This window comes from Arvicanthis niloticus, chromosome 15, assembly GCF_011762505.2.
Source record: "Arvicanthis niloticus isolate mArvNil1 chromosome 15, mArvNil1.pat.X, whole genome shotgun sequence".
In the NCBI taxonomy this organism is placed as follows: Eukaryota; Metazoa; Chordata; class Mammalia; order Rodentia; family Muridae; genus Arvicanthis; species Arvicanthis niloticus.
Genome location: NC_047672.1, coordinates 23,318,636 through 23,344,146, shown reverse-complemented (window position 1 = coordinate 23,344,146; position 25,511 = coordinate 23,318,636). Strand labels below are relative to the sequence as shown.

General features: G+C 44.5%; 1 protein-coding gene across 1 annotated transcript in view; it reads left to right on the top strand.

The window, feature by feature from the left end:
- Tmem178b (transmembrane protein 178B) overlaps positions 1-25,511 on the top strand; it is a 368,133-nt gene that overhangs the window by 332,226 nt on the left and 10,396 nt on the right. The gene's annotated exons all lie outside the window — the stretch shown is intronic.

The following is a 25,511-nucleotide window of genomic DNA, read 5'->3' as shown; positions in this document are numbered from 1 at the left end:
TTTTAGAGCCTCTAAGATAGTGGTTCTCAACCTTGGCTCCTTTGGGAGGTAGAACAAATCCTTCACGAGGGTCACTTAAGACCACCAGAAAACACAGATGTTTTCATCACAGTTCATAAAAGTAGCAAAATTACAGTTATGAAGTAGCAATGAAAATAATTTTATGATTGTGGGTCACAACATGAGGAGCTGTATTAAAGGGTCACAGCATTAGGAAGGCCGAGAGCCACTGCTCTAGGAAATCTTAAAACATATGTGGTCTCTATCTTACTTACAGCTCCCTTTCTCCATAACACAGGCCACGTATGCTGTCAGGATGAGCACAAAAGCATGTGAGTCCCTCCCTTATATCCCTAGATGACCCCCAAATGTTGAAAAGGCGGAGGAGAGGGCTGACTCCAGTGTGTGGTAAAGGAGATTACCTTCTCACACATTCTAGTTGGACCTCAGAAGAAGTGCACTCAAAATAACTAGAGTCTTAGACTAAGCAATCTTGTCAGTGTGGTATTTGACTAACACCGTGTAAGATTAATGACACCAACACTGAGTAAGAATAAGGAAATGTCAAGATTGAAGGAGATAGAAGGTGAGGATTTGGATCTGAAGGGTTCAAAGACTCTTAGGGGGTACCCCAGCTGTGGATGCTTTGAATGCAGCACTTGATGGGTCTTTGGGGGAAGTTCCTTTACTGAATAATCAAATCGTTTTCTTGGGCAGGAGAGTTCTAAGTGTGGGCTAGCAAAATCACATTCATAAAGATGGCGAGGCCTGGTCTTGGTTCTCAGTATCCAGAATGAGGGGGTGGGGTAGATGATTTTGGTTTTGTTCTCATATAGGATGGGTAATTTCTCCACAGCTTGGTGCCTTCCCAGTTTGCTTTCCTGTACTAGCACAGAAATATCTGAGCTGTTGAATCAATATGGGCCAGCCTGAGACCAAGATGCCCTAAGGCTCTGTATCTCAGCATTAGGCAGACTCTAGGCATAGAAATAATACCACCAATTGAATCTTGCTCCAATTCTACAAAATAAACTCCCCATAGACAGGAGTATGGAATGAAGGACAGGCAGGGCAGTGGGAAGACCCTCTCCACTGCTGGGTGGTTGTTGAGAAAGAGCAGGTTGTTCCACCCCCCTCCCAGTGAAACAAAAAGCCCCAGAATGCAGTGGAGGTGTCACAGTTACCATGGAAACTTAGGAATTGTCTAAAGCAACTTCAAAAGACTCCCTTCCTGTTGCTCTTCTGGCTGTTCCTACAGAGGTGGACAAGTTCCAAGGAAAGGGAACCTGTCACCCAAGCTCTAGTCCTTAAAACAAATCATAAATCAAAGAAAAAGGATGGTTTCTGAAGTAAACGGAGACCTTTTAGGCTTAAGAGCTGCTCCAAAGAAACAATGATGTGGGAAGAACCAGTATAAAGAAAGAGGTGTGTCCTCTCTCCTGTCTCTAGGGAATGAAAGTGTTGAGGGGAGGGGCAGATATGACAGTGAAGAAATTAAAAGACTGTGAGAAGTGCCAACAGAGCCAGGCTAGGTCCGCTGCTCTCTTGAGGCTTCTTGTCATTTCTACTAGTACTTGGGTGGCTGAGATGCACTGTGTGTACCAAAGCCTAAAGGATGAGAAGCTAGTGTACTGGGCATCAGATCAACCAGACCAGAGTCCATTAAGCAAGCCCTGTAATAGCTAAAGCACATCCCCACTGGGCAGGTGGAGAGCTCAGACAGAGTTTACTTTAGTGCCTTCTGTTCACCCATGCTCCTGGAATTTGGAGAACTGCCTGAAACTAGGGAATGTGGGAACAAAACCTAAAGGCGGCCAATGCATTGGGTAGCAAGGAGGTACAGTTAGGGCTCAGAGCTACACCTGCACCTCACCTATGGGTAAAGTGGATGAATCCTAGCAAGCCCAATCTGTTTAGAGGTTCATATTATACCAGCACCTTGGAAGCCCAGGGGACAGTGACCTTGGAGATATTTTAGGAGCATGTCCCTGGAGGTCCAAGTAGATTCTGCTCTGGCAGACAAACATTTTTATCCAATAGAACTTAGATTGCTGGGATGGAGGAAACATTGCTTGTTTTCATTACCATGTGGAAAATAATTAGAAAATGAATGTCCATGAAGATGATGTGCTTTGCCGACACTGGGGAGACCACTCCACATCTCAGATACTTTCCTAGTATTAGAGCAGGCTTATAACCTCATAGTCTAATTTGGGCCTTGGAAAATGCATACTCTATCTACAGGCACCATCAGAAGGTCAAGGGTATCCAAGATGTGGATAGGCGAAGGCAAGCATCCCTAGTTCAGTGAACCATTTGAACCCATCCAATGCCTGTTAGGTATCCAGTAGACAACCAGCTATTAAGTACTACTAAATTCTTCGTACTGTAGAAGATGAAACTCTTCCTAGCCTTGCTTCCAGTCTTTGAGAAGAATGGACACCTAGATTTAGTGTGACAAACTAGCTGTTTTCATTTTCATTGCCAATACCTTTAAGCACAAAATTTAGAGAAAAATGAGGATGATTAATTTTACTTTCCTAGAAAAGTGCTGATCTCCTGGAAAGGGTGGAGAGACGATGTATATGACCTGGTGTCTTAGTCAGTGTTATATCTGCTATGATGAAACATCACGACCCAAACATCTTGGGGAGGGAGCGGTTATTTGGCTTGCACTTCCACATCACTATTTGTTATTGAAGGAAATCGGGAAAGAAACTCAAAAATGGCAGGGTCCTGGGATCAGGAGCTAACTGCAGAGACCATGGAGATGCTGCCTACTGGCTTGCTTCCCATAGCTTGCTCAGCCTCCTTTCTTATAGACCTCAAGACCATCATCTCAGGGGTCATCCTACCCATAATGGTCTAGGCTCACCCCATCAATCACTAGTTAAGAAAATACCCCACCTACTTGCCTGTAGTCTGCTCTTATGAAGGCATTTTCGCAATTGAGGCTCCCTCCTCTCCCTGGGCTAGCCAGCATGCCTGGGCAACATTTTATGGTTGTTGAGCTTTAAAGGAGAGGAAAGGTCTCATTTGAACTTCAGCCTTATTCGGGAGGCACAGAAGGGGAAAAAAAGGAAGAGAAGCAACGGACTGCACTGGGTCAAAGGCAGACAGGCTTCAGAGTTCAGGCATCACTCCCTCCCTTCTTCCTAGCAGCCTTTAAGGCCAGCGTTCCCACCCTCACTTTATACACTGACCAAGAGAGCCTTCAAAGCAGCTTAGAATTGTACAGTCAGGTAAGTGGTGGAGCCTCATACTGTCTTCATACTCCTTGGTCTTCTTGCTTCTGTTTCTAGCTGTTACAGGAGAAGAGGAAAGGTTCTGGGGAAGAGCACCTGGGATGAGGAAATGGGCCTGAAGGCTTTACCAGCAGGCCAGACGATATGGCATCCCTAAAATCCCCCCAACAGAGGAGAAGGGTTCTTCTCCACTCTTACCAGCCAGAAGCGAGGTATTGGTTTCTGGTGGGACATTCTAAGGAGAGTTCCTTCTACCACCAGAGCATCATTAATAACATCAAGTCTCTGGGGTCTCCTGGGGTGAGACTCTGACTTAAGATTCTATAACCTGAGTCAATCTCATCCTTCACATAGCTGCCTCCTCACCTTGTAAAATTTTATGTGTCTTGTAGGGTTGTTGTGAGAATTAAATGCTTTGACGTGTGAAGTGCTTAGACCCTGCCTGGCATCTAGCGAGCCCTTCAGACGCTGGTGTGGAAGTGCTTACTTGGTCACCAACTCAAATCTCTGCAGTTCTTGACCCTTGCTGATAGAGTCTATAGGCTTTGCCCACGGACACAGGCTTCCTGGAGTTACCGTTCAAACTCAAACTTACTTCACTCTGAAGCCTGAGCTTTTCATTATCACACAGCACTGTCCTACAAATAGTAACTAGCTTAGTTATTTATGATCAGATTTGACATCCCCTCCACCAGATATATCACCCAGTATATACCAATATATACCAAGTCTGGTGTTCTTGAGGTGGCAGAATAGGAAGTCTGTTCATCCTCTATGCCTTAGAGAGACAGGAAAATGGGACTACCATAGGGCTCTCTCTTTTCATGTGTTCTGAAACAAAACACGTTTAGAGCTCTTGAATAAATACAACCCCACTTAACGATCAGCTTGATAATTCTGCCAAGCACTCAGAGTCCTGCCTCCATTTCCCTGTCAGAGGCCCTGCTTCCCCAGACACGTGCTTCTGTCTGTTCCACCTGCCACTTGCTCTTGAGACAACTCTTCCTGGATTTCCTAGTGTTTTCTGACTCCATCTCCCCTGAAACTGTTGTCTTCTGTGGCTACATACTGAGGCTCCCCTTTTCTCTGTACTTTTTTTTTTTTTGGCTTGGCCCTTTGCGTGTGCACACACACACACAGACTACCTACAGCACACTACATACATACAACACAAAATACACATGACACGTAAAATACACACAACACACAATATATATACATAAACATAAAATACACATGACATACATACCCCACACAATATCTATATAGAAACACATAAAATACATACAACACACATAAAACACACACACAATACATGCATACAAACATAATACATACACACAAACACATAAAATACATATAACAGACAACACACATACAGAAACAAGATACATACAATACACACAACACACATACACAATACACACACAACACATGTGTGGGCATGCATGTGCACACACACACACACATGCGTGCACACACACACTAGTGCAGGTAAGTCCGGTGAATGTGAAACAGTCTTCTGAGCACAGGCCTCATGTATTTAGTTCATTTCTACCCTGCTAGAATCCCAGGCATGCCTTCAATTAGACTTGTCGTTTTGCTGCACACATTACACACGTGCTCTTTGATTTTTAAACACATGAAAACACTTGGCTTGCCATAGGTACCCAGTGCATCCCACCTCCCATTCTGTCCCTTCCCCCAGGGAAAGCCACTTCTCCTTGACATCTGAAGACTCTGGCTGTTCCTCTGTCATTTCTCCTGGCTCCTTCTCACCTTCACCTTTCCATCAGTTGTCAACATCTGCCAACGTTTTCCTCACAGTGTTCCTCACGGCCCATTCATTTGCCTCCAGTCCTCAAGCTCCATCTGGACTGTTATTGAAACTGCAGTATTTTGGGAGTCATTTAGCTCTGGGTAGAAATCTCTACCCCCGCCCCAAGTTGGTTGCCAATATCTGAGCCTGCGTTTCTCCTTTGTAAAACTGAGGTAGCGCTTCCAACCCTGTTGGGATTATTGTGGAGATGAAATGAGATGATATATTGCAAAAGCATCCAGCCCCCAAACGAGAATTTCATAAGTGCTCATTTCACTACTTTGCGCTGAATTCATCTCTTAAAACACACTACTTTCCTAAAATATGCTAATTACATAGCATTTCTTGATGAAAAAAAAAAATTCCTGTGGCTTCCTTGTGTTTATGGAATGAAATTCAGTGTCCCCAGACTGGAGTTCTTGTCAGGAACAATCTTGCGCTGTGTACCTTCAGCTACATGTCCTGTGTCACGCTCAAATAGGCCATTTGGCATGACCTGACCTGGGCTTTCTTGCTCTGTGTGTTCAAGTCCTACCTCTTCCATAGGCTCATCATATGGTCAGCATCCCTCAAACTCTTCACCTGAACTCAGAACCTTGGAAAGCACTGGCCTTACTGCGAGTATCTGAGAGCACAGCTTTCTGATTATTTCCTACCACACTGGGGTGAAACCTATAAAGCGGGAGCATCCCCCTTCTTTGCTGGATGATCTACTTGTCATTTAGTCATCTTTATTTTAAGCCTCTCTGTGGTTTCAGGTAGATTTGATTTGGTTCTTTCTGCTAAAAACGACATAAATGAAAGTCAGTCATTTCTTCTAATGATTTTTTTCAAGTCTTTGAACACTAGTGCGTCTATAATTTCTCTCATTTTACAACTGAATTCAGCCCGATTACTATTAATTGGGTGCTACTTATATGACAGTGTGCCATTATCACACGACTGAAAGCATACGTGCTGGCCCCTATCCTTACAGGACACCCAGGCAAACTGTGGAGACAGGTGAGTTGTCACATGCTGAGAGTGACAGGTGGATGTTGCCATAGCAGAGAGGATTGTAAAGACATTGGGGGAGACTCAAGGGGCGCCACTGATGAGGTTGAAGGTGGAATCCAGGAAATGTGCCCATCCTCATTCTTCTTAGGCTAGACACAGTTGGATTTCCCGTGTTATTAGTACATTTCTGTTGTGATATATCACCAGGTAACTAAAGTCTGTTGCAGATGAAGCAAAGATTCCTTCATATCAAAAAAGTAGTGCTTGAGGAGCTTTATATAAAGCTAAGTGTGAATCTATGATATTTGAACCCACACTCCTCCATGTGGACCCCGGAAAGAAAGGAGTGTCAAGGCTGTGCCCTTCCAGTGCCTCTCTGACAGAACTCAGCTGCACCTCCTCAGAGATGTTACCACACTCTTGGTTCTAATTTACTTAAAAATAACAGGTAATTAATTAAAATGCTCTCTGTGGCTCAGCTTTTAACATTGGCAGTTAAGCTCCGTGAAAATCACATTTCCCAGAAGCCTCTGGGAACGGCTTCTTATGGCTCCCGACTTAGTATGGCTGAGAGCATTGCTGAGATGGTCTCTCCCCTCAGCCTTCTCATTTAAGACTCGTGAATAGGAAATGTCTCTGCTCACCTCAGGAGGTGAAAGTCTGTGTCTTTTCAAAGCTCTCCTTCCATAGAAGAGATGACTGCCTTCCCTAAGTGGCAAGCTTGTGAGGAGGTCAAGTTATGGGGTCCAGACACAAAGCTCGCCCACGGATTCACTTCTCAGTAGCGACGACTACCTTGGAAGCTTGCTTTTTCTTTCATTTTTCTGGCCTGACTATGACTCAACAGTTCTGGATGATATCTGTAGATACAAATGTCCTCTCGGACAAATCATTCTAAAATGGAAGCATTGGGAGAGGCATTAATGAGCCTGGCTACAGTCGGAGTCTAGCTACAGTTGCCCAGAGTTATACAGCTTTCTCCATAACAGAGCCAGTAAGGTGCTCCAAGCTTGCAGCCCACCTCTCTTCTGTGCCGTTTCTACTCATTACAGTTTGAAGGCAGAACAGGGATAGATAATGCAGAGGAGTGGATAAATATCACCCCTCAGAGGCTTGAGAGGAAAGCAGAGCAAGGAGGCTTGCCAGGAGAAGCCCATTTCCAGCTAGTGTGTTTGAGGGAGGGTTCCCCTCTGGGTGCTGAGGCATTCGAGGCTTCTGTGGGTTCTCTGCTGACCACCCATTTCTACTGCCCACTTGATTTAGTTTCTGGCCTCCTGAGAAACTACAGTGAAGGTTGTACTGCCCTGCCTTTAAATCATTTTCTTTCTTAGCCTCTGGACTTTTCCCTTCTTAAACATCCTCCTTCCTCCCACTTGGAGTCGTCATTCCACCTGACACAGGTAGTGAGAGAAGTTAAAGGTAGTTGCGATGGGTTCCTTAGATCTGTGAAGAAGCCAGTAAAGATATGTCATTAATTAGACTCCATGTCTAAAGGGCACCCTAGATCTCTTTGGGTCACATGTGATAAAGATGGGACCTCTTCTCCCGCTCTCAGCAGCTAGTTGACAAATTGTATTCAGATATTACTGGGGATGTGGACTCTTGTGGGATATAAGAGTTTCTCTGCTCCGTCTGAACAGGCAGGGCACATGAACATGAAGTAGTCGTGGTGAGAGACAGCATAGCACATGGCTAATACTTGTCTTCCTGCCTTTAGTTATGTAGCCTTGGGCAATTTATGAAACCTCTCTGTGCCTCAGTTTCCCCATCTAAATCTCATAAAGTTTCTTGCAGAATTTAAGAGACTAATATTTCTTTTTGATATTTATATAAAGATAATGATAATCAAATATATATGTGGTATGTATATGTATACATGTATTACAGATATACACATATATATTTTATCCATAAGCAGCTATATTTGTATTCAGTAACTAACAGTGAAGATATAAAAAAAATATATCACTTGGATATAGATTTTTCTCCCAAAGAAAGGCCAAGGCCAACTTGTGTGTACTGGGCAGATGGAAACATAAACCAAACCAGGTGGCAGGCTTGGCTGACCTTCTGGCCACCACCCCAGCTTCTTCCTGTACTAATTAACATAGCATTGGCTTGGATCAAATAGGACAAAAGCCAAAGAGTTTTCTTTCAGGAACCAATTTCTTCCAGACACTTAAACAGCTGGGCTCTATCCCTCCATGTTTCAAATCAAGGCAATTTGGAGCTGAGCCTCATGTGTAGTCATTGCAACCAAATAATGACATCGACTCATCCTGTCCGCCATCCCTTCTAGGCATTCCAGAGGGTGAAAAGAGGGTTATCACTCCGGGAAGTTCATGTTGGACAGGATTAGTGATAGCCAGACCTAGAGCAAGTCAGAGACTAGCCCCCTCCTTAGCCCAGGGCCTAGAGTTGTAGGAACATTAAGATAGAAATGCCCTTAACACTTGGTCCTACCCCTCTGGTTGAGGGCTATAGCCCAGAGAGGTGAAGTGACCGTCTCACTTTACGGGAAGGCTTGGGGCCAGCACCCAGGTTTTCTGATTCTTAGTGGAGGACTCAATCTACTAAACCACACCCTTGTTCCTGTTGCAGTTCTATCAGGAGGCTGGTACAGGTTGACCCAGCATACTCCTAGACCAGGAAGAGCCATGTGACTGCCAAACATGACTTTACATATAGTGATACAGCTTTATACAGCTTTTATATACTTCATGACAATGCCCCCCCCCCCCCGGGGTACAATGTGGCTTTCTCTGCAAAAGTCTCTCGATGATACTTAAAATGAAAGATCAGAATAAGTAGGATGTTGTAGTGACATGCAAGATCTGCAGGAAGCTGTCGTTTCAAACACTATTCCCCTTAAGAAACTCAGGTAGGGTTGCCTTCTGTCCCAAGATTCCCAGTTAGCCTCAGGGACCACTGTTACTAGAAATGAGGAGAGAAGAGAAGCAGGCAGGAAGATGGCATGCTCTAAGTGGCTCTCCTCGTGGAAGCTCACGAATCACAGTTTGAGAATGTTCCTTTCTGCACAGCTGTAGCTGCCACTCTGCTCAGTTGAGAAGCCAGTTGGATCCCACTAATTCTCAGCTCTAAACCAAGGCCCAGATGGATAAGACGCTGCAAAGATTCACATGGAAAAAATATGTGTTGCTACACTCCTAACTCGCTTCCTTTCCAGAGCTCTTCTTCCCACTCTGTGTGAATGCTCATACCAGATCTTCCTTCACAATCTACGATACGTCCAAGATCAGGTGGGCAAAGCAGACCCAGCCAGCGGTTGCCTCATCTGTAGTACTAGTGTTTTCAAATGAGTGTGGCAGAAGAAAATGGATGGATCGTTCTCAGTGTTTTCTGCAGTCAAATAGTTTGAGGCTGGATGCCAAAATCAAATATTTGTCAAATGCTTGAGACCTTCAGATCAAATAATTTAATTCCACGTAGGATTGCTTCATGAATAGGAAACTAATTCACTGTATATATTAACATATTAATGATCAATATAGTATGTGCATATTAATATATTCATTGCACATATACTTGTACATATACATATGTATACACATTTGTGAATAACCCCAAGAAATACAGAACTCAGTAGCGAGGTTGGACTTCAGTGACTGTCCCTGAATTCATCACTGAGTCCACAGAATGGCTTCCTCGTGAGAAAGAGCAGTGCTGGTGTTTTAGCCAAAAGAAAAAGTGAAGGAGAATGTGCTATTAAAAATTATGAAACTCAGCCATTGTTATCATTCAATAAGTAAGCATAGGTAACCATTAAGACTCCCTTGGTATTCCAGAGGAACTCTGTGGCAGCATTTCTACACACCTCACCCTGCATGTTGACTCCAACACTCTTTGTAATCCTGAAAACCTTGAAACAGCACAAACGCTCATCAGGGGAAGCATGCTAAATTTGGCATTTATGGTGTAAGCTATTTTCTAGTTAAGGTTTCATGGGTCTTGAAGATCTGGCTCAGTCTATAAAATGCCCGATGCTCACCAAGCATGAGGGCCTGAGCTTGGATCTCCACCAACCACATAAACACCAGGTGTGGCAGCACACATTTATGACCATAGTCCTTGGAGGGCAGAGACAGGTGGGTATCTGGAGCTATTGGCCAGCCAGTCTAGATAATCTGCAAGCTATGGGTTCAGCGAGATGCTGGCTCAAAACAAAGACGGAATGTGGTCAAGGAAGATACCCTACATTACGCATGTACCATGCATGTGCATTTGCGCACGTGCACAAACACACACACACACACACACACACACACACACACACACACTGATTTAGATATGAACATTGAATGCTGGCAAAAGCCTGTTTGGTGGTTGGAACTAGGTGCAGAACAATTAAGATAATTTTGTAGGGAATACAGATATTAGAATATCTGAAACCTCTTGCTGAGGATAAGTGGTTGGGAGGAGCAGAGGCATCAAGCAAGGGGACTTGAGACATCTATTCAAGTAGTATATAAATGCCTAAATTCATTTTAACTTTTTCCTCAGTCACTTTATAACTGAGGAAAAATGAGCTCAAAGAAAGATTTTGAAAAGGTCCCTCAATCAAACTGTGTAACTCTTCTCACTTTTTCTCTTAAAGCTGGTTCCTTTTCGGATTCCTGATGGAGCCCACTGTTAAGGCAAACTTCTTCATATACCCACTCTCTTAGTTAGGGTTTTACTGGTGTGAACAGATACCATGACCAAGGCAACTCTAATAAGGACAACATGTAATTGGGGCTGGGTTATAGGTTCAGAGGTTCAGTTAATTATCATCCAGGCAGCATCAGGCAGGTATGGTACAGGCAGAGCTGGGAGTTGTACATCTTCATCTGAAGGCTGCTTGTGGAAGACTGGCTTCCAGGCAGCTAGGACCAGGGTATTAAAGCCCACACCCACAGTGACACATCTACCCCAACAAGGCCACACCCACTCCAACAGGGTCACTCCTTCTAATAGTACTACTCCCTCAGCCAAACATATACAAACCATAACGCCCAGTATTGTCACGTGACCCCCGCAAGAGACGGTGACCTCTAGGGGTTCAAAGACAAATTTGTTTCCAAGAAAGTCTGTGGAATTTGGGATCCCTGATTTGTAAATATGTACAGAATCAAGCCTCCTGAGCACCATTTCCCTGGTTTCTGTTGAGAGCAGTGGCTCTGGGATGGCATTTACCCTGGGCCGAGACCACAAAAGAGTGAACTTGCTGACAGAGATGGAAACAGTGCTACAGTTCTTGCCTGTCCTTAAGAACCATTTTCTTCCTCCTCACTTAAAGCCTTCCATTTCTAATATTATACCTTACATACAGAAAGCAATTTTAACTTCCCTAAGCTTTTTCACATGTATTATTATCGCTCTTCAAAATAATCCCGAGGAGAAGGTATTATTCTGATGCAGAATTTCTGAAAAACTAAAAAAAAAAAAAAAAAAAAAAAATGCTTCCTGAAACCCAAGGTACCAATTGAATCACAAGTAGGTATACTTCAGGCATGGGTATGTGAGTTCCTGAATGCACACCACACACCACACACACACACACACACACAGAGAGAGAGAGAGAGAGATAGAGAGAGAGAGAGAGACAGAGACACAGAGAGAGACACAGAGAGAGAGAGACAGAGAGACACAGAGAGAGACAGAGAGAGAGAGAGAGAGAGAGAGAGACTCCAACTGACTGTCTGAGATTCACAAACACCCCTGCAACAAAATCACAACTTAAGTGGCATTCCAAAGACTGGATGGATCAGGTACACATCTATTTCATTTTCCTCTTAAGTTTCAAGATCTAAATGAAATAAATAAAATATAGAAATATATGCAATGAAAACTCCGTAGGTTGAAACCCCCTTGTGTATAACACAGGACACACCTTCACCACCTGGCCCTTGTGAAAGTTAATCCAGCTGGACACAAGCTCACCCCAGAGGCAGTTTCTAGGATTGGTTGCTGAGTTACCTGCCTGAGATGGTGGACGCTTCAGGAGTTCACAGGAGCTGTGGGTTATCTTGTGTAAGGTGCATTAGAGGAAACGGCCCTTTGGATAGTCATATGGGCTGGCCCTGAAAGGATAACTTGAGGGACTCTGTGTTACCTGGGCAGCAGATGGAAAGGTCTGAGTCCTGACAATGACACTTTGACCTTGGTCATTTCTCATCATAAGGAAAAGCTTAGCTCATCCCTCTACCTTTGATCCCCCCGCTAGATGTTTTCACAAGCTTCTAAAGGCTCTGACTTTAGTGTAAGTGCTACCAGGGCCAGTGAGTTTGTAACAAGTCTGAAAGTATGTGTAGTGTGTGTGTGTGTGTGTGTGTGTGTGTAGACTTTTTGGCATGTGTTTGTGTGTGCATGTGTGTATGTGTGTGTATGTGTAGACTTTTGGCATGTGTTTGTGTGCACATGTGTATGTATGTACATGCATGTATGTGTTCATGTGTGTTCAGGTAAACATGCATGCATGTGTGTGGCCACCTGAGGAGACTGTCAAATGTTATTCTCTGCAACATTTTTTTTTTTTTTTTTTTTTTTACCTCTTTGAGACCTCTCATTGTTCCAGAGATCCTCAATTAAGCTAGACTGGCAGACTACTGAGCTCCAGGGATCCTCATGTCTCTAACTCCCCAGGGCCTGAAGCACAAGCTTGTGCACCAAGCCCAGTACACAATTGTAAACTCCTGGGGTTGAACTTAAATCTTCATGCTCACGAGGAAAGCGCTTTACCAGCTGAGTCCTCTGCCCAGCACAGACAGTCTTGTTTTTACTACATTGTTTTACACATTCAAGTGTAATTCTATTAGACCAAATATGGTCTATACACTGGCTGCATCAGTGTACTAGGACTGATGTAACCCAAAAGCACCATCGAAGTGGCTTTAACAACGGAAACGTATTTTCATTGTTCTAGAGGCTGAAAGTTGAAGATCAAGGAGTCAGCAGTGTGAGCCGCTGTGGTGCACTGTGTTCCCTAGTGAATGACCACAAGGGGAAAGTCGCTACTTGTTCACTACAAACAGGATCCCTTCCCTGCCCTCTTTAAAAAGTAGTCTTTGAGAATTTCAAAGGAGTGTTGACGTGTTTTATTCCATCCCCTAGCTTCTCCTAGATCCACCCACTTTCCTACCTACCTAACTTTATGTACTCTCATATTTCCACCCAGTAAGTCCAATTTTTGTGCTGTCCATGTATTCACGGACATGTGTCTTTCCACCGGAGTGCGGTTGGCAGATCTATCAGGAGCTACACTCTCAGAGAGAACTGAGACTGTCTTTCCAAGCAGGTATCAATTGCTAATAGCTCCTCATCTCTGGGTAGGACTTCATGTTCACATGCCTTTTCCAAGACAGTATTGGTCTGGCTTGAACTTGCACAGGTCTTGTACATGCTGTCGTGACCTCTGTGAGTTTATATGTGCAGCTGCCTGGGTGCATCCAGACAACACTGTTTTCCTGAGGCCGTCCACAGCCTCTCAATCTTACAGTCCTTCTTTCCCCTCTTCTACAGTGATCCCAGAGCCTCAAGAGGAGGGATTAGTATAGATGTCCACTGAAGGCCTAGCATTCTGCATTCTAACACACTCCACCCCTTGGATACTTGTGGGTGTTTGTGGCAATCACCATCTGCTGTCAAGAGAAGCAACTCTGCTGAGGGTTGAGACTAATCTGTGGGCATAACAACAAGTTATTAGGAAGGAATCTGGGCTCATTTAGCAGAAGAACAGTAGGTGCTCCCTTAGGGCATATGACCTATGTAGCTACACATTCTTGGGCCAACCATGGTCCCAGGTAAGGGTTTCATCTTATGGAGTGGGACTTAAATCCAATCAGAAACTGGTTGGTTACTCCTATGATGTCTGAGCCACTATTGCATAAGTGGGCATGTTTGGATGGGCCAGTCATATGAACAAAATATTTTTTTCCAAACATTTTGACCCACAGTTGGTTGTACCCTCAGGTGTCCTACTTACAGATTTTTAAAAAGGTTAGGTGGGGATCTGGAGAAACAGATTAGTAGTTAAAAGTCCTTACTGCCCCTGCAGATTATCCACCCTCAGTTCCCAGCACCCATGTGGCAACTTACAAGTACCTATAATTTTAGTTACAGAAAATCTGATTAGCAATTTGGGCTCTGCCAGTCCCAGCACACATGGTATATATATACATACATGCAGAAAAAAAGCATTTACGTACATCAAATAAAGATTTTAAGTTAACTGGCCAACTCTATATTCTCTCTAGAACTGATGCCAATCTATGAATGACCCAGCTAATATAGTTGCTTGACTTGGAATGTCGCATTACTGTAGCGTGAACATGCTAGGATATAGAACAGCCTTGTAATATAAGGTAAAGCCTCAGGAATAAAAAGAAAAATCCTTCTGTCCCGGGTGCTTTTGGGTTCTGCTCCTGGCAGTGTCTCAGCCTGGAAGATTTTTCACAGTTTGCAGAAAGAGGCGATGCAGAGCCCCCGTTCCTTGCAACATGCTGGCTTCCCAAACACATCCAACATCTCTTGCCTCATCCCAGCCAGTCCCAAAGGCACCTTTGATGTAAAACCCTGTGACCTGCCTGTTGATGGCTGATGATGCAATGGTGTATAATTCTAGGGTAATTTATATTCCTTGCAGGTCTGAGCATAGCTATAAAGTGTTCTCAGAGCTGGATGCTGCTGGGCGTTTAATCTAAGCAAAGGAAAGATGTACTTCAGCTTCCTGGGATGAATGCTCAGTACTGGAGGAGGAATCCCCCCCCCCTTTTGCTGATTTGCAACTCTAAAGTTTTAAAGATCAAATGGGGGACTGAGGGGTCATCTTAGGGAAGAGGCTGTTTTTCAGGCCTCCCAGCATGCAAGCCTCCAAGGGCATCTCTGCAGCAACCTGGGGGCTTCCTGTTAGAACAGAGGCCCTCTTCTGTACAACAAGGGAAACAGGCCAGGGCTTGGGACAGAAAGACGTCATCCCTCATTCCTGGGAGCAGAAAATGTCACACAGATGGATCTCTAGCTCTGGAAAGCTGGAGAAATTACATGCCAGCAAGATTTTGGGCACATCTTGGCCACACAAGAAATAGATATTTGGGGAAAGGCCTGTGTACCCAATATGTAACTGATCTGGATTCTTGTAAGAACCCTCACATGGGCCTCGGTTTCCTAGGAGATGGTTTCTTGAATTAGTAAGACCATTCCTGTTACCTAGCCTGAGGCCTGAATTTTGATGCTATTTCTCCACAGGGTCCACTCCTGTGGCATTACTGCCATGGCTTCTCTGAGTATACTTAAGGGGGTGTGGAAACACATGTGATACCCTCCCCTTGCTTTGTAGGCTAACACAGCAACTATCACAGAGGCCACACCATTTTGTTGGCCTTATGTACCTAATGCTCTGAATAAGAAGTTAACACTATGACTGTGCACACCAGCTTTAAAAAAAATACTATATTGTGGTCACTATCTATAGTCTTTTCCCATGGTACTGGGATGAGACGAAAGTATTATTGGGCTCATGGCTAAGTGCTCCCTGGTAACATTTCAGGGCAACAAAAGAATTAGCTGTTCCCAAACAATGCTGTCCCAGACTGGCACACTACAGTCTGCCTCTTGCCTCCAGAGTAGACAGCACTACCCTGAAAAATTCAATAGAAAGTGTGGTTAGTCATTCTGCTTAGGGCTTCCCGGTGTTAGTCCCAAAAGTCTCACATTCCAGACAGTCCCTCCCATAACTCCTAGGACATCTGGGATGCTTGGCCACCCTATAACTTAAGGCCTTAACGGAGCAAAGGAAGCCAGAGACTTAAGAAAATATTGGTTTATGTGTGTCTTAGTTCATTTTGTTTTGTTTTAGCAGAATGCAGTCCAGTGTGGCAGTGGTTAATGATGATTGTGGGGTTTATCTTGGCGAGATTTAGAGGCACCATGGAGACAAACCAGGATGCTGGGAATGTCTGTGCGAAAGTTTCTGGGATTAATTGTGGAGGGAAGACACACTCTAAATGTTGGTACCATTTTTCTATGAACTGGGGTTCTTGACTGGATAAAAAGAAAGCCAGATGAACACCAGCATCTCTCTCCCCCTCCCTTCTTGACTAAGGATACAGTGTGCCTAGTTGCTTTATACCCCTTTGACCATGCCTACCCTGCTATGATGAACTGGACGTCCAAACTATAAGCCCAAGCAAACCCTTCCTTCCTTCGGTCATTTTTTTACCAGATATTCCCCTGCAGCATTGAGGAAAGTTAACTAATACAGCTTCTTACTGATTTTGTCATCAGCAATAGGCCAGGTGCCTGACAGTGATACTAAGAGACCAGAATGAAACTGAGAAATTTCTTCCTCCTATTCCCATACGCTTTCGTAGTATTCTTGCAGTTACTATTGCATGATGATGCATTTCTCAGGGTGTATTTATATCATGAAGTGAGACATGTAACTGCCTCAGACTGGGTGCTTATTTGGCTAGTGATTCTGGAGGCTGCCAAATGATACCGTGACACCAGCCTTTGGTGAGGGCCCGTTTTCTTCATCACATCAGGGAAGAGGGCATCATCTGGCCAGAGCAAGGGTGCTTGTTCAAGTCACTCTTCCTCTTCATTTTTAAAAATAGTTTTTGAACATTTTATATTTGTGTGTATGGGGGTTTTGCCTGCTATGTGTCTATACACTAAGTATATGCAGTTCCCTCATAGGCCACAAGAGGGCACAAGATCCTCTGGGACTGGAGTTACAGAAAGGTCTGAGCTGCCATGAGGATGCTGGGCATTGAACACCAGTCCTCTGGAAGAGCAAGCAGGTGCTCTTAACTGCCGAGCCATCTCTCTAGTCTCTTCTTTTCATGAGAACACCACTCATTTGATTGTAACTACTATTCCTGCAACTCCACCTTTAAATATACTTACATACGAATTTAGGGATTCCATTTCCAACACTTGAGTTTGGGGTGAAAATATGCACATGATAGCATAGGAGTAGCACTGGACTCTCTGTTTGCCCAGAGAGACATGCCATGCTCCTGGGATGAAAGGGCTCAGTCATGTATTAGGACAATTTCTGGCCAGAGAAGAGGACTTTGTTGCCAGAGTGTGTAAGGTAGTCCAAAAGGAAAAGCAGGAACCTGCAAGTCGAAAACAAGTGGAGGCTGAGACCCACCCTGGAAGAGCATCTGGCTTCAGGGCAGCTTGGAAACCCAGAGATATCTAAGCAGGAGGAGGCTGTCAGCTAGCGAGAAGGAGAAAGCAGAGCTCTAGTGTTTGGCAACCAGAAACATTAACTGAAGATGGTAGTAATGTGAAGGAGGTGGAGGGGGAAGCCGTATTTGGAGTAGGAACAGGAGTTGGGAATTTGGGCAGGAAACTCTTCCAGAGGACTGATGTTCAATGCCCAGCATCCACATGGCGGCGCAGAACCTTCTGTACCTTCAGTCCTAGGGGACCTTGTGCCCTCTTCTGGCTGCTATGGGAACTGCATATACTTGGAGCACAGAGGGCAGGCAACCCACTCTGCCCCCTACCCTCCTTTGACCTTATTGGACTAAAGGGCATCGTTTATATCAACAGTTTTAGAACCCTGAGATGGATCGTCCTTTTCGTAGCCAGGCATTGACCGGGCTCAGAGATGGGAGCATGCAGCACAGGGTGGGTAGTTGCAAAATGGCATTAGAGGTGTGCTTCTTGGAAGAACCTGAGGTAGATATGAGAGGAAGCAGGCGCTGTGGGCAAGTCAGCAACGGCAGCACTCAGACACGCCGCCAATTGCTGTCCTGGGCTGTGGCTTCCTGCCTGCAGGTAGAGTTTACAAATAGGGGTATCAGACAGTATGGGTCTGCAGGTTGGCACCGCCTGCATGCCAGCAGGTCTTGTTAGTGTAAACTCTCAGCCCGTAGCTTCTTGGAATGGCACCATATCTGATTCTAACTGGACTCCTGAACTCTGAGCCCAGAGCAGCAAGAATCCTGGCACCAAGAGGCTAATTAGGTTTTATTTCTCATTCCTACCAGCTGGGACTGACTGGCTATGGCTGGCTGCCTAGAGACTGTGTTGAGAAGTCAGAGGCTTCTCGCGGGGCCAGCAGGCAGGAGGGTTGAGACTGTGAGACATTTCTGCCAAACTGTGTAGGATCGTCATTAATAGAGCAGCCATTGGACGTTGCCATCCCAAGGACGGCCCATGCCGTGGTTTTTAAATGGTATACGTCTTGGAATGCTTTCTCCCAGTGAAATTCGCCACGGAAACAGATCAAAGCAGAGCTGTTCTGCTCAAACAGAGGAGAAAGGGCTGGGTGTCTCTCGCATTTCTCCCCTCTTTTCTAGTGGCAATTCTAAAAACATCTACACATGGAACTATTTGAAAACCATTAGGGCAGGTGCTACTTTACAAGAAGTTCTCTCTCTCTCTCTCTCTCTCTCTCTCGTCAGGATAACATATGAAATGACAACCAGAAACTCAAGGCCATCTTGGGCAACAGATCACGTGCAAAGGCCCAATTGTTAAGCAAGCTTCACTAGTTTAAAAATCACAGCAGACTTTTTTTGTTGTTGTTGTTTTTTGGGGGGAGGGGAGTGGGGGCAGGGTTTCTCTGTGTAGTCCTGGCCGTCCTGGAACTCACTCTGTAGACCAGGCCGGCCTCGAACTCAGAAATCCGCCTGCCTCTGCCTCCCAAGTGCTGGGATTAAAGGCGTGTGTCACCATCGCCTGGTGTCACAGCAGACTTTTTAGCATAGCTCATTTACTCTGGCAGGTAAACAGAATCTGCTTAGGATTCTCCTTATGGAGAAGAGGAAATGTTTAGGTTGTATTGCTGAATGCTATTGAAGGGTTTTGTTTTTGTTTTTTTAACAGGAAGGTTTTTTTTTTTTAAGTTGGCTAGTTTTAAATTTCCATTGGCCCTTATATAGGGTAGAAGTAGAAGTCAAACAACCAACAGTCTATTATGGGAGTTGATATAACATGGAAACCAGGCACTGAACACCTTACAACTGAGAAGGGTAATCGGTATCTATCATGCTGCTCTCTACCAGGCATGAAGCCCTGGGACCAGGCTTCCTGGCCAGGTTTGCCCCCTGCTTCCTCTTGGAACTCTCCTCCTCCAGCACTATCATCCACACTGAAGCTGCTCCACCCACTCCTCTCTCCCTGCTCCTGGGTGTTGGCAATGAGCCACATCCCTTAGTCCCCTTTCTGGTGTTGTTTTGCTTTATTCTCAGTTTTTCATTCACGCATGGCTTATGTCTCCACTACATCATAAGTTGCTTTTCATTTTAGTTTTAATTAAAGACTCTCTAGAGCAGGGGTCATATCTTATTCCCCCTTTTCTCTCCTCAACATCTAGCATAGTGATTGGTCCAAACAAAATGTAAGCACATGTTTGTTGATTGATTCTGGTTCTATGAAGCCCACTGCCTAGGAACTATCCTCCACTGCAACCGCCATGGCAAAGCCATGCCTTTCCCCAGACCTGATATTGCTTAGCAACCATGTATACCCACCACTCTCTGCAGCTGCTGTGTCTGTGCCAGTAACGCTACTCTTGAAGGCACTAGGTATCAGCAGGACAGAGTAAGCTCTACTCCAAAGGGAAGGAGGCCTTGAGAGTGGGGCTCTTGTCCTTGCACTGTTTTACTATAACCAGAACTAGATGACCATTGGAATCCCAATGGCCTTTCCTGACTCCCTGCTTGCCTCTCACTAAGCGCTCACGGGGAGTAGAAGGACAAAGTCTACAGGCACAACCTCAGAGGCCAGGGTCCGCTACTGTGTTTTTCCTATAGAGTGAGCTGAATAAGGGCTCGTTTCTGAAGCCTCCCATGTATGTCCCGGCATCTTTCCCCCGCTGTGTGCTGTGTAGATCTTCCCTCCAAGAACTTATCTCCCAAAGTCCCTATATTTGTTTAGTGAAGAGGATGGTGAAGCTATTGAGAATGAATACCTCTGTTTTCTAAAGTTTTTATGAAGTCCTATGTGATCTCTGACACTGCCAGAGAGATTCAGTATGGAAGATACTGACTTGGTCCACACTTCCATCTCAGAATTCTCTGTCCTGGTCTAGCCCTGATTCTTAGTGTCCAGAACGACTCAAAGGCAGGTTGGATTTGAACTTACCCCCACTGTCGGATGGTGCTACATAAGTACCTATACTGTGTATGCATAATATTATCAAAAACCCATCCTATCCTGCCTTAGTTACCTCCTGTTCCTCCACCAAGCACCATGACTGAGCAACTTATAGGAGGGAGACTTTATTTGGGCTTCTGTTCCAAGAGGGGTGAGCCCATCACCACCACTATGGGGACGCATGGCAGGAGGCCAGCATGACAGCGGGAGTATTAAGCCGAGAGCTCACATCTTAAACTGAAAACACAAGCAGAGACAGTGACCTGAGAATGCCATGTGGCTTTACACCTTAAACCCAATCCCCAGTGACATATTTACTTCAGCAAGACCCCTCCTCCTAAGCCTACCCAAACCGTGCCACCAACTACAGACCAAGCTTACAAGCATGGGAGGGTAAGCGGGAGAGGATCATCACTGAAACTAGCACATATCCTAAGTTCTACAAATTGCACCAATTAATGGACTCTCACTCAGGTCAGCAACTGGAAGACTATCCACAGTACTCAAGACATGAGCAGGCAGCTTTGATTTGTTAGAATTGAGATTGTGTGACACTTATGTCAAGGTATGTCTCCTTTCCCTCTGCTGATGAACATGTGATTCTGATCTGGAAAGTCTATTCAGACTTCATCATCATCGTCAGAGTCATCAGAGGTCTCCTGGACCCTAGGACATAGGACCAGTGAGCCAAGGTACTTCATGACTTCAGTAAGTGTGAGGCTACTATTCTCACAAGTGAGGTTTATGTGTACTGATGCTGTTGCCATGGACACAAATGTATTAACTCGAAGCCTGGCATACATATACATACGTGAACTGCAAATACATGTGTACACAAATATTGGTATAAGCATTGATAAACACATAAATACACTTGCACACATACTTACAATGTGACACATACATGCATACAGTCACATGTCACTTGTATTCAAGTCATTCTGATGCCTTATTTCCATCTTCTCTACAAATAATAACTTTAATGAGAAAAATTTTCATACACTATGTTCTGGTCACAGTTTCTCCCTAACTCCTCCCAGATCCTCCTACCTTCCCACTCACCCAACTCCGCCCCTTTCTTTCTCTGTCTTCAGAAAACAAACAAGATAAAAAGAAAAATCACAAGAAACACACATACAGAGAGAGAGAGAGAGAGAGAGAGAGAGAGAGAGAGAGAGAGAGAGAGAATCTGACCATCCTTGAAGTAGCCATTGACTAATGTATTAATTAGGATATCTTGGCTCTGCTCCCACTTCCCCCACTATCCCATATCTACTGTAATGACCTTGATTTTCTCTTAGCTGCCTCCTTACACATAGTCAGTCCACTTTACTCCTCAGTGGTCTTTGGGAACACAGATCAGAGTCAATATGCCTCTAAGCAGAGGGCAAGCTTCTTAACTCAGAGCCTGCATTCACATACTGTTTGTGCTCGTGTGGACTCTCCTCCCCAGCTACTGTCTGACGTGTAAACAATTTCAGACGTTGGCCTTCATTCCCAGGCGAGAAATGAATAGATCAGAAGTATGAATATTTTAACGATCATTTTCTGTAAAGCAACAGCAGCCTTCATTTTCCATAGAGCTGGTCCACTTTTTTTTCAGTGCCCTTATTAGTTAAAATAGAAAAAAAAAAAAAAAAAAAAAAAACAAATCACAAACAAAATAAAACAAAACCCAAAACAAACAAACAAAGAAAAACAAAATCAAGACAGAGGGTGGGGAGACAGCTTGGTCAGTAAGATGCTCACTGCATAAACATGAGGACTGCACTCCACCCCAGAACCCAGGTCAAAAAGCCAGGCACGGTGCTCACACTTGTATGGGCAGCACTGGGGAGGGAGCTATCCACAGGTACCTGGGGCTCCATGGTTAGGTAAGTATAACCTAACATACTTAGCACACACCAGGTCAATGAAAGATCCTACCTAAAATAAAGGCAAAGGTGAAGACTGACACTTTGGAGAGAGGAAAAGAGGGAACAAAGGAGGGAGGAAGGGAGGGAGAGAAAGAAGGTATGTGTGAGAGAAATCCCAAAAATCTAAAACAAAACTTTGCTAACTTGATAGATTGTTGTATCACTGTGCATTGAATTTTCTTTTACACTCTTTTTTTTTTTCATTTTTTTAAAAAAAGGGACTCGTTTTTATTATGTATGTGCATGCATGGTGTGTGTGTGTGTGTATGAGAGAGAGAGGGAGGGGAGAGAGAGAGAGAGAGAAAGAGAGGGAGGGAGGGAGGGAGGGAGAGAGAGAGAGAGAGAGAGAGAGAGAGAGAGAGAGAGAGAGAGAGAGAGAGACATGAATGCTTTACCCTAGGAGACTAAAGGCCAGAGAGCTAGGATCCCTGAAACTGTATTTATAGGGAGTTGTGAGTTGCCACGTGGGTGATGGGAAGCAAACTTGGGTCCTCTGGAAGGGCAGCAACTGTTCTTAACTTCTGGGCCATCTCTCCAGCCCTGGTGCTTTGAGTTCTCAATTGTTAGGTTATGGATAACATTGAACACATCTTATCTTCACTACCTGGTTATCTCTTCCTCTGTGATCTGAACTTTGACTGACTTTATTTCTCCTTCAGTAGAACCCTTCCTCCTAACAGCCAACAGCCACCAAGAGATCACCTAGTCTATCGCTGCTGTGCATCAACAAGGTAGAACACAGCACAGCTGGGACTTTAGTGGACAATTGGGGGATGGACAGAGAGGAGCCAGCTGCCTGATGCCAGTCTTCAATGGTACAACAGAGCTGGAAACAGTGGCACACACATGTCATCCTAGCTACTCAGGAGGCTGAGGCAGGATGAATACAGAATTAAGATCTGACTGAGCTATAAAATATGTTCAAATCCAGCCAGGGAAACTTAGCAAATCCTTAAAAAAAAAAAAAAAAAAAAAAAAGTAAAAAGATGGCTTGGGTATAGTTCAGTTGTAGAGTACTTGTCCTGTATGCACAAAGCCCTAAATTGATATCCAGTGACCCTTCCCCCCCCACCCCAAATAAGGAAAAGCATAAGACTATAAACTGTTAGTCTAGCTGCCTGAGATTGTAGCCTGACTTTCCCATCTACCTGCTGTGTGATGTTAGGCACATAACTTAACCTTTTGGAGCCTTAATACCCTTGTCAGTAAGAGAAATAAAAATACAATCTATGTAACAAAGCTGTTTCAAGAATTAGGGGCCATCCCCACCCCTCCTCCCACCTGGTCTATTCCCTCTATCCACCCCTGATGAGGCGAGGATAAGACAGTGGGAGAGAGTCCTGAGAGAGACAACTAGATTGGGAAGGTGTAGTGGTATCTCTGGGTCAAGCTAGAAACATAGGATAATGGAAACTCCCAAGAATCTATGAGGGTGACCCTAGGTAAGACTCCTAGCAATGGGGAATATGGAGCCTGAACCATCCATCTCCTGTAACCTGGCAAGACTTCCAGTGGAGGGATTGGGACACCAGCCCAGCCACAAAACCATAGACGCATATTTTGTCATGCTTACAAGATGTACAGGGGTAAAAGATGGAGCAAAATTTGAGGGAAAAGACCAACTAATAACTGGCCCAGCATGAGACCCATGCCACGAGAGGGAACCGACCCCTGACACTGTTCATGATATTTTGCTATACTTGCAGACAGTAGCCTAGCATTAACTGTCATCATAGAGGGTTCACTCAGTAACTGATGGAAACTGATACAGAGACCTATAGCCAAACAGTAAGTGGAGCTTGGGGAACCCTGTGGAAGAGAGGAAAAAAGGATTGAAGGAGGAGCCAAAGGGGTCAAGGACATAAGACAACCTACAGAATCAACTAACCTGGGCCCATAGGGTCTCATAGAGACTGAACTGCCAATCAGAGAGCATGCATGGGATGGACCTAGGCCCTCTGCACATATATATGCAACAGCCATGCAGCTGGGTCTTCATGTGGAACTCCTAAAGTGGAAGCAGGGGCTGTCTTTGTCTTCATTCCCTCCTTTTGGATCCCCTTCCTCTACCTGGACTGCCTTGTCTAGCATCCATGGGAGATGTGCTTAGCCATACTGTACTGTAACTTGATATGTCAAGGCTGGTTTATATCCACAGGAGGAGGGATGAGTAAGGGAGGGGGAGCTGAAAGGGAAGTGCTGGGAGGGAGGGGAAGCTGTGATTGGGATGTAAAGTAAATAACTTAGAAAAAGGAAAGAAAGAATGAATGAATGAACGAATGAATGGCTAAGCACGTGATGCAACTTCTGGCACATGGCACTTTTAAAATTACAAGATCTTTAGTAATTATTTGACAATTTCATAGCATGTAGTTTGACTGTACTCACCCCCACTTCCCCCCATATCTCCTTTAAGCACCATCCCCTCACCTTTTCACCTATTCCCAACTTCGCACATGCTTACTTACTTGTGCTCTTTCTTCTCTATTTCTTGCTCACTTACTCAAAAGCACCAAGTCTTAGTTTGCACTGCCATACACTCATGGATGTAAGTCATCAGCTGGAGCATGGTCAATGTACCAGGGGTTACACCCTTAAAGAAAACAGACTCTCTTTCTTCCCCAGAAACTCTCAGCTGTCATTAGCTTCTCAGTTAGGTGTGGGGAGTAGTGAAGGGAGGAAACATGGGGCAGGGAAATGGGGAAGGGAAAGGAAGAGGGGAACTCCCCGTCTCTTGCTGGAATGTTGCCCGGCTGGGTCTTTTGTAAGTGACCATAGAGGCTGTCAGTTTGTGAGTCCTATCACGGCCAAAAGTTGCTTCTGCTCCAGTCCTCTCTGAATTCTGGCTCTTAGATTCTTCTCACTTACCTTCCACAGTGGGATGACATCAATGTCCTGTTTGTGGACACTCCACTGACCTTCTCTGTACTTTGATTAGTTGCACAACACTTTTTAATTAAGTATGACTATAGCTGCCATGACCATTTAAATAGTCACAAACTTAGGAATTTCATTGCCTTTCTCTGCATTCCTTTCCTTGTTCTCCCAGAACCTTCTAGAAGACGTAGGACATGATAGTAAAGAAACCCAGACATTAGAAAGAAAGATTTTTGCAAAATGGAGAGCCCATCACCTCTCATCCCTCCCTCATGAGAAAGCTCACCTGTCCTGCTTTTTCTATCGACTCTGCTGAACTGGTTTCTTTGGGTCACATGAGACATATGTGCAAGCAAATACTAAAAAAGCTCTTGCATGCACTCTAGTTACGCCAAATATTGGTATTGATTAAGAATGGGCATATTAACCTAATACATTTTACCCTGTTTCAACTCTTCCAATGATGTATGTGGTGAGGAAGATATTTTAGAGATAATCCTAATATCAAATAGGTTTGTTAAATTTCTCACTGAAGCATGCTAG